The 5,642-nt window shown below is 46.4% G+C and overlaps 1 protein-coding gene across 1 annotated transcript in view; it reads right to left on the minus strand.

Annotated features, from left to right (window-relative positions):
* SGCD (sarcoglycan delta) overlaps positions 1-5,635 on the minus strand; it is a 291,805-nt gene extending 286,170 nt beyond the window's left edge. The window contains exon 1 of the mRNA XM_057379277.1: positions 5,576-5,635. The gene's annotated coding sequence lies outside the window, so the exon portion shown is untranslated. The remainder of the gene's footprint in view (positions 1-5,575) is intronic.
* Between the last annotated feature and the right edge of the window lie 7 nt (positions 5,636-5,642).

Below are 5,642 nucleotides of genomic sequence, written 5' to 3' on the forward strand. Positions count from 1 at the left end.
AAAATCAAATAAAACAAAACAAACAAAACCCCACAACTCTGTCACAATCTTCTGCTCAAACTTCATCCCCCCACAAAAACAGCAGTCCAGCCCTCCAGCCAGTGGCAGYGCTGGCACCGTGCCTGGGAAGGTAATGGAGCTGCACTGATTTACRACAGTTAAAAATCTGACCTGGAGATGAGTCATGGGCATTACTTGCTGCTTGAATTGAGCTAATTCAACGGGTTTGGCTTGGTTTTGTTTATCTTCTGGATGTGCTGTAAAGCTTCAGTCGCTAAAGGTCAACTCCAACATCTCTTCATAAATATTTAGGAAAGCCCCTGAATATTTAGGAAATGCTTGGAAGTAGATTTTTCAAGCATGCCGCTTCTTGGATTTGGACTCATCTTTTCTATCACAGTCACCTATTCTGCCATCTGAAATAGTCCATTAACCCACACACTGAAGCAGCTACTTTTGATCAAGAGGTGAAAAATCACAGCTTAGCTCTGAGCCTCAAAACAAGATGAGAAGAGGAAAAAAAAAAACAATCAAGCAGGGAGGGAGGCTTTGGGACTCCTCTCCCTGCTGTCTGTCAGAGAAATGTGGCTCTGGCTGTTTCTGGATGCCTTCAGCATTATGGTCTCTTCTCCCTCTGCTGAGCAATCCAAGCACTACAGAGAGTGACAGAGCTGCCTGCAGCAAGAGGCTCTTCAGTCGTGTCAGGRTAACACAGGAACAAACTTCATTTCTCAGGCTAACAGCAGAAAAAAGTAAGAAACAGGCACGGAGATGTGCTCAGCCTCCTGCTCCCTCCTTGCCCAGGGAGATGCGCACTGAGTCGGGCTGGGGTTGCCGACTCCGGGCTGGTGAAAGCATCTGCTGAGATGGGGAAACCAGAACCTCGGCTGCTGACCCACCAGGGAAACCCCTGGAGGAGGCAGGAAGGATTTTAATTGAATGGTTTCCCCTGGCTGCCACACTGCCAAAGAAGAAATGAGACTGTCTAACTGCTCACGTGGCTGACATGCAAGGAACAGTGAAATCACTACAGCAACATCTATCTGCTGGGGCGATCACAGCAAATCTTGGCTCATCCCAGCAGTGGGTAACAGATCCCTGGATGTGATCCCAATACTGCCCTTCTGAATTCATGGGAATTCTCCAGCACTCAACCTGAGAAACCCCAGTGCCCTTGGGACCAAGAGGGGAAATAATAGGTGTATTACAATAACTCAGTAGTACCAGCTTACTATTTTACAATGCATTAGATTCAGGGAGCTTTTTGCGTGCAGCACTAAAATCTTAAAAACATGAATAAATCAAAAAAATAAAAATAACAGAACTCAAATATCCATATTAGATTCCAGGGTTTAACTGAGTGGCGATCCTGAGATTTCACAAAGTTTTCACCTCCATGAAGAATCAGTATCCTTTCTGACTAAGCAGAGGAACAGGTAATCATCCTAGCGCTCCATCTTAAGTTCAAAATAAAATCCCCTATTTTTCAAAGACAAAAAAAAAAACAACAACTCAATACCACATCCCTTTTCCTTAGTTCTATCCAACAGAACAGCAGCTAAAAGTATGTCAGAAATCAAGGTGAAGAAAAAAGAAAAGGCTTAACACCAGAAGGGCAAGATTTCAAGCGTGACCCAGAGCCTGGTAATGTCAATGGGATCCTTTTGAACCGTTTCCAAACAAGTCAGATACAGCTCACCTGATGTGACTTGTTACTGAGAGCAGGTGATGGAGGTACAGGAAGAAGGCAAAGAATTCACACATAAAACACAAGAGTCATACCAGCCCTTAACCAGTGGGTGAGGGAAAGAATACTTTTGTTTCTTTTAAATCTTTAGCCTCAAAATGAAAAAAAAAAAAAAAAAAAAAAAAAAAANGAGGGAAAGAATACTTTTGTTTCTTTTAAATCTTTAGCCTCAAAAAAAAAAAAAAAAAAAAAAAACAAACAAACAAAAAAAAAACCCAGCAGTCTTCCCACAGGATCCATCCACCCAGGCAGGGGGAGGATGTAAAAAGTAGCTAAAACCTAAGATTTCTCAAGGTTAACCAAACAGACATAGCAAAGTTCTTTATGGTGTTTGTTACTAAACATACTACTACTGCCCCCCCCCAAAAGTTAATATGTTTTCAAACTACTCCAGGCATATGCAGCAGAAATCTGTTATTAAAATCAATGAGAGAGAAGCTGTTAGCTGTATGTTGTGCTGGAAAAGCTGCAGATGAAATGCAGAAAGCTCCTATGCTTTCACTCCACATCCAACAATACAAACATTTTCAGTTACCTCATAAATCAAAGTTTGTCATTAAGCTGCACCTAAAGTGCTATCTTGCCAAAACCTYTGGAAAAGCATCAAGGTAGCTGTTCATTATTCTTTTTTTTACAATCACTCAGGAAGTATTTCACAGGTGAAGGAACCATGGGCTGGTGCAAATCCTCTGTGACTGTTGTGGGGCTGACAGGATCGAGGTATCTGGTGGTGGCCAGGGACAAATGGACTCAGAGACTGATAGTGTGTGTGAGCTTTCACATTGAGGTACTTCCCACTCCAAGCACACCTAAGGGACTTGATGTAAACCGGTAACAGAYCCTGGGATTCACACAAATGAAATAAAAGCAGGAGCAGAGAATGAGGAAAGTTAATTTTTCACCTAGAGAACTGCAGTGTTAGAAGATTGCCCTGGAGGATTTAATCAATGCAAGTGAATCATGTATATTTCTCTCCAGTATTCCCAAAATAAGTCAGTAAGATGCCAGCACTCTCTCAACACAGAGTGACCATTTTCCAGTAAGCTTGAGTTAAAGTCTTTATTGAAAGAACTAAAGAAATGCATTWTGATTTCAGAGAAAAATAGCAAGCAAGGAAACAGAACCAGCAGGATAACCTTACAAGCACAATAGGTTTTCAGAAAAACTTTTTTACTTCTTTCATTCCTGAGAATGATTAGAAGCAAATGAAAACTACTCTAAACCAGACATTGGCGGTGCACAAGAATACCTGCAGCTACCCTGGCCTTTAAGAACAGCAAAACATCTGAAAAATGCACTAAAGGCATTTTCTAGATCCAGAACCTCAGTAAAASACACCCACTTGTCCATCTGCTCCATCACAGATGATAGAAAGCTCCCCAAGCCTTCAAGCAACTCSTATTGCATCCACCTAATAACCCATCACCCAAAGGACCTGTGAAGGTRTAGTGGGTCCATACACATCACCCAAAATAAACAGCAACAGACCACATATTTCTATTTAACTATAAATACCTAAATAAATGCCTCTGCCCCTCTGAAGGTCTGCACACCAGCTCACTCCCCTGGCCAATAACCTGAAGGGAGGGAGCTTTCTCAAGTCATCAGTCAATTAACAATCCTACCTTCAGCTGGAGCCTGGATAAACTGTTTCTCTGAGCTTTAACTCCGTAATTTCTCCTTTGTAATACTCAGTTTACATGCACAAACCAAAAGAGCTGTCACATCTTCAGTTTTAAAAGCTTTRAGCAAAATGAGCTATTCTAAGCTATCTGCAAAGCAAAGAGGTACAACTGGAAAACRTAACGGGCATATGATCCATGACTCTTCAAACCATTGGAAGTTTCCAGAAGGCACATTAAGGACACAGTCAATACCCTCAGTGCATTCCAATACAAGAATTTCAAGGACTTCAAGGGGCAAAGACAAAGGTAATTTTTCTGTGGCAAGAAGATTATTGCAACAGTTGTACCTCTGCTAATCAAAGGGTTTGGAAGCCAGGCTCACGCTCTGTATTGCTGAGAGGTGATGCTCTGAAAACAGCTTTTACTACAAGGAATCTTGTCAGCCCTGTTTCAAAATAATAACCCTCATTTTTCCATTTATCAGTATAATTTCCTYCTCAAACTGGCATTCAAAAATATAGCTCTTCCTTGGGGGAGGAACAAAACAAAAAAACATAGCTTGAAATACGGGAGTGGATTCTCAACAGTTATACATCAACATGAGAAGTCAATAAAATTATGCTAATTTATGCCAAATGAAACCTAACGAAGATTTCTCTCCTCGGAGAGGAGGCTGAGACGATTACGGTCATTTACAGCAGATGCTGCTCCTCATCACACAGGGCACAGGAGCTCGTTCCCATGCCTATGGAATGTCACCCAGCAAACACATCTGTTAGCAGGAGGAGGACTCAGCACACTGATGTAGCAACGTCACTGGCTGACCTATTCTGCCCAGCACACAATGGAGAGTTGTTCATTTCTCTTTTCAATGAAACGCTATGCAAGTGTTGATTTAATGGTTCATTTATCAACTCCKCTGAATATTAAGCAATTCATTTTGACTTAATTTGAACAATTCAATTTCACCCATCCTTTCTCCCCTTGAAAAATGTGAATTACTGCCCAGRGAGAAGCTGTTTTAAAAGTTGACTTAACAGGAAGCATTTAGCTCCCTGGGCTTTATACCCTTTCTTAGTCTGACATGTATTTATACCAGACTTTTTTTCCTATTACATATTACACCTGAAATTCACAAATGCTAAAGCAAAGACTAGCAAAGCACTTCAACAAACATTCCTAATGCTGCAGMCTACAAGGCATGTTCTACATTAGCTACTCCCTGATAATAAGACCACCAAAATTCAAAGTGCATCATCAATAACCGACTAAGCCCGTAAAATTCTGCAACACCCGGGGAAAGGAGCCTCTCATTGRAAACCMCTTACTTTTCTCTGAAAAGTTTACMTTACTGGAAACATTTTCCCAACAGGGGCAAAACGGCAACCCAGGCAGGAAGCGCTGGAGCTTTAGTCTCACCTGTAAGCAGCACCTCGCACCTCCGAGTTCGCATCGCGCAGAGCTCCCACGGCCCCGCTCCGCAGCCGCGCTCAGCACCGCTGCTCCGGCGCGGTCACCGGGACCCGGCAGCGACCCTCGGCAGTGGCCACGACCCCTGGCAGCGACCCCAACCCCCGGCAGCTTCTCCGACCCCGAACCCGACCCCGGCAGCGGCTCCCCGGGACCGGCCGGCCTCGGGGCAACTCCTCCGGCACCAAAGCCCCGCTGCACCTGTTGGCCCGCGGTCCCCGCCGCATCCCCCGCGGCTCCCACAGCTTTTCCCTGATTCAGCCCGATTTGTGCCYGTTTTCACCTGCTGCTCGCAGGTGCCCAAGCCCCGGCCCGCAGCCCCCGCCCGCTGTTAACATTCGGCCCGGCAGCTCCACCGGCCGCGCAGCCCCGCATTCAGCCCCAGCATCACTTCCAGGAGTCCCTTCCCCACGGGAGCCTCTCCCGCTCAGACACCGAGCATCCCCCGCAAAGCTCGGCCGAGCCTTCCCGAGGGCCGGGCAGCTGCCAAGAGACACTTTTCCCCCCGGGAATGCCAACGCGGAGCCACCGCGCTGCCAAGCAGGGATGCGAAGGAGGGTCGCGATGCGAAGGAGGGATGCGCGGTGGGCACCGCGACCGCCACTCTCCGGGSAGCGGGGAGCCCCCGAAGGGCCGCGTCCTCTCAAGAAGGGCAGCGCCGGCCAGAGCCCGAAACTCCGCCAAGTGCGAGCGCGGGGCCGGGCAGCGCCGGCCGGCCCGTGGCGGCACTCACCGGGGCGGGGGCGCGGGCGGGCTCGGCCCTTCAGGAGATCATGCCGGCGGAGCGCGGGGCCGGCGGC

This window comes from Malurus melanocephalus, unplaced genomic scaffold (genome assembly GCF_030028575.1).
Source record: "Malurus melanocephalus ecotype Western Australia unplaced genomic scaffold, MMel_1.1 scaffold_399, whole genome shotgun sequence".
NCBI lineage: Eukaryota > Metazoa > Chordata > Aves > Passeriformes > Maluridae > Malurus > Malurus melanocephalus.